Here is a 17,095-nt window from a genome sequence, read left to right on the forward strand (position 1 = left end):
TATAAAAGCTTAGAAATAAAATATAAAAATTTTATGAAACAATTTTTCCCTTTTACATTTGGTCACTTCATTGGCCCCCCTTTAGATCAAATTCGATATTTAGTATTATATACCAGACGGAACAATACTATAAAAGTAGGGGAGATTTTCAGTCAAAATTTCATCACGACCAAATTTCCCATATCTTTCCAAATTGAATTAGAGGATTGGAAATTGGTATATGAATTGGGTTGGTATTAGAAAGTTTTGGGATTCTGAATATATTTCTATTTTTTCCAAGCTATTTTTTTTTTATTTTAAAAACATTAATGAATCACTTTTTATGTTTTCAAAAAAAAAAAAGAAAAAATGGAAAAAATGTGTTCTTACTGACTAAGGAGGTTTGTTTGTATTTTGTGCACCATCTATTAGAGTGTATTATAATTTAAATACAAGTCCAATTAAATTTCTAAAAATATAATTTATAATTTCAATCTTAGCAGGAATTGAATAAACACCTACTACTGAGCGCTAATATACATAACAGTGTGAACAATTAATCTCCTATTGTGTTATAGAACTTAGAGGTCAAATTTATATTGTGTTAGGTTTCCCTGAGAACGGCTAATTAAACTGAATTAAATTCATTCTGACCTTAGTTTTGTATTCAAGGGCAACTTCGAATACATTTATACATCCGCAATAATCATAAATTTGAGCTAATACAGTTATTAAGTATGGTCGAAGGGAATAACTTCAAATAAAAATCAGGGCCCTAAAAAAAAAAAAAATCTTCATGTTCAATATAAGTGATTAAACATGTATGCTTGACAGGATATGGAGGGCAAATCTTACTGAAAAGATATACTTAATTTGATTCTATATAATTATTATATTTTGTAGAAGTATGGCTTGCTATATTATACTAAGAATTGACTATTTAGGAACCCACAACCGTCCAACAATGTTAAAAAAAATCACTTGTTTATTATATCATTGGCAAAGTTTCGGATATTTATCTATCATATGGTCCACTCTATATTAATATTGGAAAAAAAGAATATCTTATCAACCCTTCACATTCAATTCCACATTAAAATAATTTATAAATATACCACAAACTGTGTACAATTATTTTATTAAATAAAAAAACCCAAATACCAATATATTTTTTATTTAATTACTTTAAAGTTCCTATTTCCTTATCACTCCTTCAAGGGTTTTGTCTAGATTTAAAACACATATATAAGTGTAATTTTTAATTATATTATTTCAATCTCAGATTATACATTTCCGAAGATGTCCATTTGATTGTGTCTTTTCTGTATTATTACTGTTAAACTTATATTTCTTTATTACGTTTTAGACTAATTTCACCCCTATTATTTTTGACCACACTGATTATTGTTGTATAATTATTTGTTAATTATGTCAACATAATGTTATCTCATTTCTTTAAGATCCGATTTAAAATTTACTACGTTTTTAATATTTTTTAGTTTTTCTGCTTCTATCATCAGATGTATTCAAAATAATGATTATTCAGTACACTAATTTTTGCTTGTGCTGTGGCTTTCATATTTTTACGTCCATTCTATGTTGTTTTTGTTTATTTACTCACTGTTATAAGAGAAAAGAATACAAAATTTGAACTCCTAAATAATGATTATCACTTTTTATTAAAAAATATCAATATTTTTTGGTTGAATTAGAGGTGAGAGGAGAATACTGTATCTAACTCAAATTGAGAATCAAAGAACCGAAGAAATCTCCTCGGAATAAACATTTCAGTTATTATTTAACGTACGAAATTTTTAGTTACTAAGTTGAATTCGCCATTTTTAATTTTGCAAATATGATCTTATTATACAGATTCAATTACTGCAGTCAAAAAAACTGATTTGTTTCTGAAAAGTTGGATGCTCAGATTAAATCTTATTTAAATTTTTGTTCATAATCTGGGAATAAATCCTCCATCATCTGATTGTCTTTTTGTCTTTCGTTTAAACGTCCTTTGATAATAATGAATTTTTAAATATACCAAGTTGAGTAAAAGAGACATTCAGGGTAGTGGTAGAACTCTAATCTTGATCAAAGTAAAAGTGAAGCCAAAAATACCAAGCCTTTGGGGCTTAGGTTTATGTTAAGGTTAATAGGAATGTTCGCCATGATAACTTCTCCCCGACTCCTCTACCACGCCTCTGGTTCCATCTGAAGGTCCGCCTCTTTGGCTTCACTTTTTCTGCTATCTTATCTCCTCCAGTATACTTCCTCTAAGACATCCTAATATTTTTTAAGGGCTTTAAATCCTAAAAATATGCTTAAGGGTTCAAAATAGGGTTAAATCATATAAAATATGAAATGAAAAATTGACAAAAAAAATATGCCTGAGACTCTCTCGTCTTGAAAGTGAAACTACTTCGGTTTCAGCATTCGTTGATCATTTTATTATTTCATGATCATAAAATGGAATTGATTGAGAGAAATCTCTCTTATTAAATGAAATATCGCTTTTCTCAACCTATTTCTATTAATGCATAATCTAAGGAGTATGATAAAAAATATTTAAATTGAAAAAATTCAAAAAGACAAGAGAACACTTAAAAAAAAAGTTAAGGCCAATAAGATTTTATGAAAAACCAGAGGTTACCCGAAGATATATTTATGAAGATAGCAATCAAACGACCCTTAATCCTTAATTAATAATAAATTAATTAATGATAACTAAGGTTCTTCAAATCTGAAAATATAAATTAGTCAAAGATAAGACCCATTTATTCTAATCCCTAACCCAGTTTTAAAAATATCACAATAACGAGTATAAGAGCTCTTCTGCATTTGATAACAAACATAATATACAACATAAATTCAAAATTATTTCACATATTTACAAATATGTAATGTAAAAATAATATAACATTTGTCTATTGAGTTTTTTTTTTTTTTAAATAGGTAATATTATTTCGCTTATCTTAGGAATTAAGAGATAAGTCTATCGCAAGATTATTTTATCAGACCCGAGATTTTATTCTTCTTTTTTTTTAACATTGCATAATTTGAACCTAACTAAAATTTATAAAGAGAATATCAGTTCTTAATGACTAAAGTTAATCAATTTCCTATCTTTTATAACTTATAAGAACATTAATAATGTAGGAAATTCGATAATAATGAACTAAAAAGGAGATTGCACGGTTTTTCCTCACCGATTTTGATCAATATACTTTCGGTGGTCTTAAATTTAAAAAAATATATATATCTAAAATCTCTTTTTCCTGGGCCTCGGCGGGTTGACTTTTATTTCGTAACGACCCCACGAAATGAAAATTCAACCTTCCTAGTTTGTTCAATATAGTGTGGCAATCTGCAGTATTATCTCCCCCATCTCAGAAATGACTTGAAATAGAGTTAAAAAAAAGAAAATGAATCTATGGGGCACAGGGGCAGAGAAAAAATAAAAATTGCACCGAAATTACTTTATTTCATATATTGAATTAGGAAAATAATACCAAAATGCTTATCCTACCTAACGCTATCCAACACTCTTAATATCATTTGTATGCCGACGACCTACAAATATACATATCTATTCATCCTTCTGACTTAATCAAGGCATCCTGTAAGCCTCAGGACGACATTGACAATATACAAAATTGAGCCAGCAAAAACGAAGGCCATTCTTATTGGATCAAATCCCTTCCTTACTCTCCATATTATACCTCAACTACATACCTATCCAGTTTCAAAACCTAGGAGTCACCTTTGATCAGCATTTAATATAGAATAGCCACATTTTCCAAATAATTCGAAAAACCATCTCAATACTTAAAGAACTCCTAAAATCCCGTGATTCATTTCCTCGAAGAACTCGTCACCTCCTAGCATCCTCCCTTATTCTCCCACGTTTCGACTACGGATGCTCAGTGTATGGTTGAGTATCCATTGAACAAGAAAAGAGAATTTAAAAGACCAATGGACTGCTTTATAAGATTCATTTTCAGTATTCCTAGGAGTTCCCATATCTCACAATACTATTCCGAGCAATGCTGGCAATACCTCCTTGGCACATTTATATATCAAACCCTAATAACCAAAAAACCTCCTTACCCTACGTTTATCCATTCACCTATTTAACATAAGAACCTAACCTACCGATCTCTATATCCCAACCTACAGAACTGCCTCCTATGAATAATCTGTTCGAGCTACCTCCTTTTGGAATTCCTTACCCATATCCATCCGCAAAGCTTCCTCCTTAACCTTATCTAAACATCAACTATATATCCATCTCCTAGACCAGGGGTCTCCAAACTTTCCAGCCTAAGGGCCATACTGATTACTCTAGTAAGTTCCGAGGGCCAAAACCATATTATCATTGTTGCCGGTGGTAAAAAGTGAAATAGTCCACTGATGAAAAAAAAAGTCCGAAAAAGTACGCAACGTTTAAAAAAGGCTGCAAATCGGACTAAAGTCCGCAAAAAGGCAACACTGCATATTATTAATTTTCCTGTCATTATCTGTAATTTCTAGATTAGTCGTAGAGTACGAGCCATGAGGAGTAACGTGACACGACATCTGGTGGACACAAGCGGAAATAGGTAGTACCTTCTATCGCATAAAACTAGAATACTTCAGTAAACTAAATTTAATTTGCTATAAAAAATATGTTCTCTAAAAGGAGTTTTCAAGTTTCTAGCTCTCCGCGGGCCGGACAAAATCTGTCCGTGGGCCGGATATGGCCCTCGGGCCGTAGTTTGGAGTCCCCTGTCCTAGACTACTGAACTTCCGTGAACTTGTAGTTTAAGCTAATTTAATGTAGCCAAACAAAAGCTGCTAAAAATGTTCATAATTGTTATTCTTAGAGGACCAAATGTCCCAGAATAAAGATTTTCATTCATTCATCTGTTTTATGAATGATATTACAAGAAAAATACAAATGCTAAAAAATAATTAACTTTTAATCATAAATATTTAAAATAATCTTTAAACTTAGTAAAAACTAGTTTCATAGGTTTCTTTCATACAATAAATGATCATCGAAATATGAAATATAGGGTTAAATATTTTTAAGCCACGGTATTACGTTTGATTTAAAACTCTAAATCCGGTCTTTAGTTCATCCGACTAAGAAGTTCTTGGATTTAATAAAAAAAAGAATATTTTATTTGTATGAGAAGTCATGGCATTAATTTAGGAGGCCAACGTACAGTTTTATTATAAAATGTTACTACATCTCTCCCTCAGTTACGTAGTAGTGTTTTCGAAATTTTAATAAGCAACCAATTTATATACCTGGTTTAATTCTAGCCAACAAATAAATATTTTGAATTAAGACCGGAAACCGCAATAAATAGAAGCAATTAAATTTAGAATTCCAGCCTTTCATTAAAACATAATATTATTTCATTATATTTACTAATTCTTATATTAGCAATAATGAAATTTTATATTAATTTTTAATGAGAACAAATATTAAATAGTTATTATCAATATTATTCATCAATCTAAATAATTATTGTACCAGTGTATATTGTATATAAATATATTTTTGCAACTTTTCATCCACATTTACAGATGATTGGCTAAATAGGAATTTTAATGCAATAATTTAGGAAACATTATTGGTAAAGTTATTTAAATTGAGTTTCTTAAAACTCAGTACACTTTTATGCCAATTAAATACATTTGTAAGGGTCATTTTCTAAAATAAAATACAACTACGTTCTTCAATTTTGTATTTAACATCAAATTCATGAGGATAATTGTAGTTGCTCGGTAGTTGTATAGTTCTCTATTTGTTGAAAAAATAAAAAAATGATAAATCAGGTTTAAAGTGGCGCGAGTGTAATTTGCATTATTAACAACAATTAGCGACATGATTACTCAACCATTAGATGACTAGGAGTTTTTTCGATGATGGCATAATAGTTTTAATACCCAGACAATTTGTTATTATTTTATTCTCATAATTACAAAGGAACCGAGGATATATAAATCAACTTTCAACTAAAATAAATGTCCCCCAAGGGTCTATGATATCACCCATTATGTTTTCAGTAAACGTAACTGATAGAAGATTCCTTACGCTCATAATTTTGAACAGTATATTGTAATATTTTAACTACAATATAGCCATTTTTCCTTGGCAATCAGCGAATGAAAACAAAACAATTTAATTTTGGTTGACATAAATAGTATTTGAGGGGAAAAAAATAGCAGGAATTTTTCTACTAGAATGTTACTTTTCCCTATAAATAACAAGCACAGTTTTTTTAAAATAAAAAACAAATACAAATTAAAATAAAGCAATGAATTTATCTAGTTTCTCAATCTTGCAAGATCTCTATTGACATTAATTTAATTGTTACTACTTAACCATTTATTGTCATATATCAATTGCCTAACATTTAGAACATTTAATAAGAAATTTTATTTTTTTTATTTTATTTATTTAATAATTTATTTATTGTTATTTACAATTGTATACAAATATTTACAAGTAAATTTGCTGTAGGTGACATAGTGACATGATACAAACATGTGGAGAATCTACCCACTGATAGAACTCCAATAACATTTTTAGAGGAGAAGATTATTAGGTAATGAAGGAGAAGCCGGGTTAGAAACAAGTGGATTTGGATGGTTGAGAAGTTTATCATGGAAGGAATGGTATCTGGTTCTGGCCAAATCGGCAACATATGGAACATTGAGGTCCTGATGGATGACTTGATTTTTGACAAAGTAAGGAGCATTAACGATTTTACGAAGGATTTTGAACAGTAAGGATTGGATTCGGGAGGAATTTGATGGTTTAGTGGAGCCCCAAAGCTCAACTACGTATGTCCAGTAGGCCTTATAATAGTCATGTAGACCAGTCAGTAGTAATATAAGAAAGTTCAAATTATCTTTATTATTGTCAACATTCTTGTTATTTCATTATTTTATATAGTCATTTTCGTTCGACCTTAGAGAATTGTCAACAAGTGACTTTCTGCACATATTTTAATGAGTGTGGAATTTCAAGTGAAAGGGTAAACACCTATTTTAGGTTTGTCTGGAACTCAGGGACATGTAGAGTTATTCATAAGATTATAAAATACAAAACTGTAAACGAACTAATTATCAGATTCCAAATTTACATCAGTTCACTTCAAAGGCTAAAGAAATGCAAATTCATTTATATTTAATTTTTTTTTTAAAATAAGGCCTATCGGTTATTTAAGCTTCTTAAGATGGTTTCAAAAATATTTTTTAATAAATGAATAACTTTTGCTTCAATGTTTGTAGTTGTTATTGACTGGTTATTCTAAATTATAATATAATTTTAAAATATGATTTGACTGATATACATTCAATTTTTGGCTAGTCAGTTCTACATTGTCGGTGTGAGATGTGCTTTCTCTGATTCTGCATTTATGTGATATCTTTTTTTTGCCCTGATGAAGCCTTAATTGGCGAAAAGTTGATGGTTAGTTATTTATAACTACTTGAGGCATTGTCTTATAATTTCCTAAGAATATCCTCACAATATTGAGATTCCTTGTATATCATTTCATTTTAAATTATAATTTTATTAAAATTATTCTTATAACGTTTGACAAATTAGAGTAATAACATATATATACATTTTTTGTGCAGCATATGAAGTTTATCAAACTTTTCATCATTTCAATATGAGCAGTTCTCATATTAAAACAAATTCAGCTAAACATTTTATATTGTACAAATATGAAAAATTAGTTTATTTTAATAATAATTTTTTTTTTATATAAGAGCCTTCAATAACAAAATTGGTAAGTTATTATTTTTTAAGGCCGCCCTTAGTTCAGTGGTTAAGACAGCATTACCAATTTGATGTCTATTAGCGGTGCCGGTTCGTATCCGACCTGGAGCGTTGACTTTTTTCGTTGAGTGGCGGTGCCACAAAATGAAAAATTTTGACGCCCAACCATGGTTAGGCAGTATATGACTCCAATGAGAGTCTTGGCAAAAAAATTATTCAGTTAGTGGATTATATGTTAGGTTCAAGGTGATTTTCAAATACCTGGATATTGAAGAGATGGCCAGTTTTAACAGAGAAATCCGCTATCCCTTATGAAATGCTTTATAAAACAACATTTTTGATGTGTTCAGACAAAAACTAATAAGTTAAAATTATTATTTATTGCATTTTTATTAGAATAATTTTAATCAAACTGTTAAATTTAATAGGTTATTTTATCATTATAAAAATAAGTATGAACGATACGATACTAAAACTGCTCTTAATTTATTTCAGATAAATCGTTTTCAAGTGTGATAAATTAAAATTATATATTTAGATATGAAGCATACAAATTCGAAACCTAGTAATAATAACCAGAGAGAGAAATTTTATTCAAAAAAATTTGCTGTCCGACTGTATTTTTGATTTATTATTTTTTCTTCCTACACATTTGTTTCCTCTTATTATTTTTCACTTTCCCTACTTATCTACATATCACATTATATTTTCTTACTTAGCCCCATACACCTTTTCTTTTTTTTCTCTCCATCTCTTTAACAACATATAACAGTTTGGGATTTTTTTTTAATGGAAGGGGTGAAACCAATGTTTTAGAATTGCTTGCATTTTTTCCCAATCTATAATATATGTAGAAATAATTATTTAGTAAAAAAATAACTTATTAGGAATCTATTTTGTTTATAAAAATTATATATATATATTTCCTAAAAAATTTATTCAATTTTTTAAAACTTCATATTAATTTTATATGTTCTCAAACCAATGATTTCTAGATACTATTCGAATACATATACATTAATTTCATCCAGTAATAAATAATATAATATTGACGTAAATTGAGTCAAATTTCCTCGAAGTGTGGGGAGGTGGTGATACCGTGGGGGACGTGGAGTGGGGGTCGGGACAAGGGTGGCTGGAAGTTAGTCGGCCGTGAGCTGGTGATCTCTCGACTTCTCGGTGGATCAGTGACCCAAGTGTGTTCTGTGATCGCTTCTCCAATTTCTTTTCTTCAACTTTACACTTCACTTCTTCCTCATTGGTGAGTATATACAGTAAATTATCTTGATTTTTTAAATCACTTTCTCTCTGTAAACAGGTTGGCAAGTACATGTGGGTTATAAAAGGGTCTTTTTTTTTTTTTCAATTAGTATTGATATATTAACAAGTAATTCAAATAACTAAATTTTTTTTTAATGCTATGAAATACTTTTTTTTACAGTGATGAAAATATATATACATGAAGCACTCACATTAAACATATTATAATAATACAAACAACTATCATTAATGCATGGACGAGTTCAGGTTTTAAAATTTTAAGGAAAAATATCTGAGATATAAATAATTGATAACAACTTCAACTTTTTATTTTTTATAAAACCAGTTTTCTTTCTACATCTCATTGGCAATGTAACTCCAGGTTATTTTTATTTAATTTTTTTATGTTAGTTTACTTTCTAAACCTTCCATCGGCTAGCCTTGAAATAACTGTCACTCCTAATGGTAGCAGTGAACGTCTGAAAATACCTAATAGGGTTAATTTGGCTTGTTCTATAATTGGTCATAAATCGACGTATAAATAATTATACAGAACACCAATATTTTACTGATTTAATCATATGTCAAGCAATCAATTTTTAGTTTTTTTTTTTTTTTACAATAGTTAGATTTTTTTTTTAAAATGTTTTTTTGAAATTTTCTGTAAACTAATATAGAATACTCAAAGAAAAGTTATTTTCTACTTTTTATATGTCAACCAATGGACGAATCTTGAAGACTGAAACAATGTCTCGGTTTCAGTATCAAATAATTGTCTTAAAAGAAATACGGTTTTCATGCACTTGTTAACCAAAAATCGGACTAAACAAAATGTGTTATATATTTATAATTTTGTAAATTATTTACTCATCATTGAATAATGATAATTCTCAACTATATAAACCTACTACGAAAAATTGTATCATTATAGTAACCACCCCTAACCAGCTCGAAGAACAGATTTTAAATGTAATTCATACCCACGAAAATTATGTCTTGAATTTAATCTGTTCAGCGAATTAAATTTGTTTCTAATTTTCTGCAATTTCCATGCTTATTTGAAAAGTAATACATTGCATTTTTCTACTTCCATACCTTATATTAAAAATTTATAAACTAAGTCAGGAATAAAAAAAGTCTTGTGATAGTACGCCCAGTTGCTTAAAAGCTTAATTCATCTACATTAATTATTCAGTTGTTGTTTGTAAAATTTTAATACATTTAAATTTAAAAAAATAAAAATAATTGAAATAAAAGAAGAAGAAAAAGTAACAATATTTATTAATATTTCTAGGTTGGAATAAAAATTAAAAAGTCGAAAATTTCAAAAACCCTAAAATCTACAATTCTTGAAAAATTTCTGTTAAAAAATGTTGTTGATGTTGTTGATTTTTTGCTTACAGGCGTAAAACCCTCTGGTCATCAACGCCTATGGGATGATAAAAGTAAAAAAAAAAAATAAAAAATAAAAAATAGAATAAAATAAAATAATTAAATAAATAAATAATACAAAAAAAAAAAAAAAATTATAGAAATAATAAAAATAAATAAAATAAAAAATAATAAATAAAAACACATAAAAATCGAAGAGGAGTTATAATTTATAAAGAAGGCTATGTGCTTTTAAAAATTCAAACACTCGTGCAATTTTAGCTTCCTCATCTGCGAGAGTTTCAGATAAATTTGGGGTCAGTCCTATCCTGTTTATTGTTGGCAAATAGTGAGTACACTCTTCGAAAATATGTTATATTTCCTGTGTTAAAAAATGTTCCTATGTTAAAAAATGTTATATTTCCTGTTTAGTAAACAAATAGATTTTTATGCTAATATTTTAACTCAATTTAATCGTTTTTTTTAATAACATAATTAAATTCACGTGATACATTTTTTTTTGAGTCCTCAAACTTCTTCATGATATTATTTTAGCTTCAATGAATTTATTCGATAGTATGTGTATTATATTTTATTGATTTGAATGTTATAAATAGGATAAAAATACATTTTTTATTTCTTGTTTAGTAGTCACAATAGCTTAGAGATTCTATTACTACCGGATTCAATCATTAATCACAAGACAATAGACTGCTTGTAATAACCTACAGAAAAAAAGAAAAAATGATTGCATCAAATGCCATCCTGATTTTATTAGACGATAACAAGGCAATATAGCACTACACAATTATTTTACCAGAACGATATTGATTCGAAAATACTGGTACAAAATAAGCAGGCTGTGACGTAACGTAATTAATGAAGTTTCAAATTTTATACTTTACTTCCTCTAACTGAGGAAGCTTTTTTAATAAGTATTTACTTAATAAATATTTTTAAATAATGATTTACATTAGCTTACTTAAAGAAAAATGATCCGAGTGGCGGTCAAGAAACGTACAGAATAGTAAAGACTGACTATTGTTAACCGACGTTTCGACCCACTTTGTAGAGATGATGAAGCCCTAAAAAGTGAGGCGAAACGTTTGTTTCACCAACAAATAAATAGTAAATCTATTTTGTACCTTTATTGACCACAACTCGGACTATCTTCCTACAATTTATGATATCCAGTCAAATATGAATCTTGCACTTCCTACATAAGCTGACTTAAATTTAATAAATCAATGATATTGCAATTTAAATATTCCACTCTATCTACACGATATTTACAGTCGTCTAATCTAAAAAAAACCTACACAATTTTTTGATTTTAGTCCAAAATACCCCACGTTCTAATTCACTAAACCTTGAAGATCGAAAAAATGTCATTAGCGTAATAAAAAAAATGTATTTATTTTATTATTTTGGAATGTTTTGAAATTTCCTATTTTCATGAGCATATCATTTAAATTCAATGTTTCAGGTTCAAATCCAACTAGGAACACCTTTAATACTATAAAAATTGTATCATATCAATTTCTGGTAGAATATTTATTTTAAATAAATAAACATGTTTTCTACAATTTTTATGATTTTCCATGTCAAGATGTTTTTTTCCGAAATTATACAGGATTTTTTAAAAATTATAATTTAAAAGTTTTTTTTATTTAGTATTTTATTAGACAAAAAAAATTTGAATCACTTAATTTACTTCCTTTATCATTCTAAAGTAAAAAAAAAAATTCATTTTAAATGTCGTCGTGTTATCTTCTACTTTTAAGAACCTATGCAAACTGTTGAACTAATTTTAATGAAACTGTAGAAATATAATTGAATATTACTAGAATATAGAAAAAACAAAAGAAATAAATTATCTCATATAACAGTGCATAATAATTATCTTAGACGACAGAAAAAAATCTCGGACCAACAGTCTAAAAAATGCTAATTATTTATAGATTTAGTCTTTTGGGCTTTGCTTTTTTTTTTTTAATCTTACAATGATATCCTACAAAAAATGTTTTCATATATTTACATTATATTTGGGTAATTTATTATTAAGTCCTCCGTTTTAAAATCTGTCAATTCATAACAAACTTAAGTAATGTATTAAGTAGTTGTTCCTCGAAGTCGCCGATTGAAAAGTTCTGTCCATTCAGCCAAATACATAAGGTTTCGTTAGATTTAAATGCTTCGATACATATTACAAAATATACAAAATTATATAAGGGGCGGGATATGGAATGATTATAAAACAACCTGGACACCTCAAGATGGACTCAGAGAAGTGGGACTGACTGGCTTTCTCTGTACCTCTGTCACTTTCCATTTGCGTTTTCTGCATGTCCGTTTGCATAGTCTCTCCTACTTTATTTCTATACAATGTTTTATTTGATGAAGAATCTTCTGTAATAAACATTAAATATCAAAAGGCTTAATAGTGAAGTCAAATTATGTCAGCTTGAAACCTATTTTAAACACCAAAACTAAAAACGGGACATCAAAATCATATTTGGCATGCAGATGAACTTAACTGACTATATTCTACAAAAAGGAACCAACCCTCAAATTTACAAAATGTGAGTTAATCCTGTAGTATTATTTTTATGGATTTTTTGAAGATCCAATCCTTATTTATAAAACACCCAAATAAAAAAAAATTGACTTGTACATTTTTTTTTTTTTTTGGCGTGTAGATTAACTGGACATTCTAGAAACCTCAACTTTGTGAAATATGAGTTAATACTTTATTATTGTTTTTTTAAGGATTTCCTTAAGTTCCAATTCTTAACCTCACACGGGTATATTATCAATGAACCAACTCACAAAAATGTGTTATACCTCGATTTTTTTTTATTATTTATTTTTTCCTAAAACTCGAAATACATTTTTCTGATTTTTTTTTTCCATACCCTCCATTGAAAATAAGGAATACTTAGGTACGATGATGTGAGTTGAAGTGTGCTGCCTTCTTCTACCCATGGGTATTTTAAGGACTTTGTCGAGTGTACACTGTGTGCAGAATAGATGGCGCCGTATGAGCATTGAAACTATGATGAGCGTATTTATAGTGAATAGTATTTTTTGTAGACACAGTAATAATTTAGTACTAGATTTTTATTCCCTTCAACGAGAAAACAACATGTCAATTTCATTATTTTTATGTAAAAAAAAATAATCTAAACAAAATATTAATATACATGTATAAAAAATTATTAAATAAATATTAAGTTGAAGAATTTTTCATGTGAGCTACGCCAAAAAAAGACTGAAATATGTTACTAATAAAAATAACCAATCGATGTCAATGTCAAAATTATAAATTAGCTACTAAATTAAATAAGCAATTATAATTATAACAGTTCTATACAAAAATATTTATTTTAAGTTAATGATTGAAAATTTTATTTAGTTCGTAATAAAAAAAAAGAATGTAGAATCTAATTATCATTTTTCAATCTAAAAATAGAAACATACTTTAACATGTTTCCTGAATATTGGACTGTTATTAAAAATATACTCTTATCTTTTTCATAAATAATTTAATCCTACATATTTGCCGATTTGCCATGATCTAAATTTATATAACAGGTAAATATAATAATGAAATTATATTATAAATTTATTTTCTTATCATTATTAAGATTATTTCGGCTATCTTGGGAATAAACAGATTAGTTCACCGTGATAAGTTTATCAGTACCTTGCTTACTCATTTTTTTTTTCATTTTTATGATTATTTGTCCTAAATCTAACTAAAATATTCACGTTATCACCATATAAATTACAGAAATGAATGTTGAGAAAATGTATAATGCAGAAAAACATATCATACTTCTCCTCAACGTAAAGTCGGTTGTTTGGCTTCATGCCAGATTTCTAAGTGTATGTTCTCTTCTCGGGACTGAAAAATATTTTCGTATTGGTTTTGAAATATTAATGTATATTTAAAAAAAAAACTTTATCGAAAGATTTACACCCGTTACAATTAAATATGAAAAAAATATGATATTTTTACAATAATTTACTTTATAGCAAATAAGTATTGTCTTCGATAATGATTAAAAGATAATTGAAGAAATTTCGATTTTAATAAAAGTAATGTTATTATTAATGTTTGATGTAAAATTCAAAAAATATTCACAAATTAAATTTAATAAAGTTACTATTTTAAAAAATGTTCTTAAATCTTAACTTTAATATTTAACAACATTTGAAAATTAGCAATAAGCAATTTTTTGGGGGAAAGGAATAGATAGTTCCTAACAATTGACTTCATTTTTGTTTTTTTTAACCTCTTGGAATATTTTTCTTTTCATGTATTATTTACAATGTGAAAAAATATGTTGTATATAAATAAATAAATAGAAAAAATTGATCTTTTTGTGTAGGAGTGTATTGAATATATATCAAAAATCTTTTAAGAATTATGAATATCGAATAAATTGATATTATATTATCATTATTATAATGATATGGGGATATGGAAATAGGCTAGGTACTCTTACTCCAAATTTTTCATGTTTATTAATAACAAATATAAAAATTATGACTTTTTTAAATAACCTTGATCAAACAAAGAATTATTTTAAAAATAATAATAATAAAATTTAAAAAAAATTAATTATTTTTATCAGCACCAATATGTTCCTAATCAATGATTTTTTAAATAGTAGCTGTAATTCATAAAAATATATTATTTATTGTAAAATATTCTATTTTCTTGTATTCTCATTCAATTTTTAGCATAAAATCTACACAATAACTAATGACATCATTGACAATTTTTCGGATATAGAAAACAAAAGTTTTTGATTATTTATTGTTCCATTTTAAGCAATAAAAAAGGTTCAAGAATTTAAAATTTCAATTTATTGTACTACATAGATTATAACAAACTATCATAATTTTCCTGACAAGCGGTTCGAATTTTCCGTTGAAGAGAAAACCACTACAGTTCGAATAGGTAGGAAAATTCTTCGATGAAATGGTTCTTCCACTTTCGATGGAAAGTCATCAGGTAGGAAGTTTCGAAATCTGTCCTTGTGGAGTGTAAGAGGAACCATGGATCCTCTTATTGTGGAAAATAGTTTCGTTTGTCAATCGAACATCTTTCACTTTCCTTCGTCCTATCTAGTGCATATTGTTCAGGATAAAAAAAATAGATAAATAAATGATAATATAATAAATTTGATAAAAAAAATTTTTTAAATAAAAGAATATACTGGTTTACTATTATTTCTGAGATAGGACTACAAAAATAACTAAGTATACCTAGAATAACTAAAATTCCTAATTTCAGTATATTTCCAATTACTTCCTATATTTTTTTCAATGAAACATAAACATTTTAGTTGAAAAATTGCCTACTTATAAATATTTCAACCTAATATACCTATAGTATGAATAGACATAATTATCACTTGCCATGGAAATTATTATTGAAAAACCATAAGATTATAATATTTACAAACTAAATATTTAAAAAAATCATATATTAGAATTTCTATCAAACATATAATGATAAATAATATTACAAAGTATAATATCTACATCCCAACAAACATTTTATCACGAAGGAGAAACATATTCTAAACTCCAGACAAGCGTTACGTAATTGTGAAAGTCGATATGAAAATTGATTAATTAAAAGAGTAGAAAACAAAATACAAAATGAATATTAATTACGTAACTAAACGTAAAAGAAATCATTTTCAACGAAAAACCAAAAAGTTGAAACGTATATATCATAAAATATTTTAATTTTCTATGGTATTTGGTACTTTGTTTATGTTTTAATTGTTCAAATTATTTTTTTTTGTTTAAAGTACATAAGCTAGAGGACGTATGATAATAATAAATATAATATATTGACAAAAATTTTTAAAAGTTATGAATTTTTTTCCTTATATTTAGTCATTATTGTAATTTCCAACTGAGGAATTTTCTAACAAATTTTATTAAACTCACTATTGAAAAGTAAAGGACGTTTTTGACAACTTAATACACGAAAATTAAAAATTTCCCATAAAAAATAGCTATTAAAATTTCAATAAAAAAAGTAACTGATTTATATAATATATTCTTTAGTTATTGATAATAACTTTTCAGGATATATAGGATTTTGATGATTGAAGATAATTCTGTTGGTTTTAAAACTATTTTTTAAGTTTTCTTTAAAACATCATTACTATTTTGATTTTTTCAAAAATTATTGAACTAGATTTAATGAAAATCCTAGAGGTCCCTATTAACATAAAAAAAATATCAAATATAAAAACTTTATTAACCAAATAATGCATAAGATAAAAAATATTTTAATAAACATTGGGAAAAAATTTATATTCAGTAGTGAATAAATTGTTGTCACCTGCATAGTTTTTGGTAGACTCAAGTTAACCAAAAAGATTTTATTCAATGAATGGTAGAAAATAAATTTGTATCTATACAGTGGACTCTCTCTAATCCGAACTAATTAAAACGAAGGGGTTCAGGTTAGAAAAAATTTGGGTTACCGAATTGCAAAAAAAAAAAAAAAGTCACTTCATAAATAACAAATAAATTTATCAACAATACGATTTCACACTGACGATTAATTTTATGAAAAGGTTAATTTATTGTTGATGTTTTTAAAATCCATTGTTCATTGCTAATTCATTTTTTTTCTCGAGATTTAACTATTGTTTTTACAACGAATCA

General features: G+C 27.1%; 1 protein-coding gene across 3 annotated transcripts in view; it reads left to right on the forward strand.

Annotated features, from left to right (window-relative positions):
• The window catches only part of emp (epithelial membrane protein), a 234,522-nt gene that overhangs the window by 105,632 nt on the left and 111,795 nt on the right, over positions 1–17,095 (forward strand). The window contains exon 1 of one of the 3 annotated variants that reach the window (XM_067050685.1): positions 8,882–9,023. The exons of the other annotated variants lie outside the window; for them this stretch is intronic. The gene's annotated coding sequence lies outside the window, so the exon portion shown is untranslated. Of the gene's footprint in view, positions 1–8,881; positions 9,024–17,095 lie in introns of those variants that run through there. 3 annotated transcript variants of the gene reach the window in all.

Source organism: Halyomorpha halys, unplaced genomic scaffold (assembly GCF_000696795.3).
Source record: "Halyomorpha halys isolate HHAL.00 unplaced genomic scaffold, Hhal_1.1 Scaffold813.1, whole genome shotgun sequence".
NCBI lineage: Eukaryota > Metazoa > Arthropoda > Insecta > Hemiptera > Pentatomidae > Halyomorpha > Halyomorpha halys.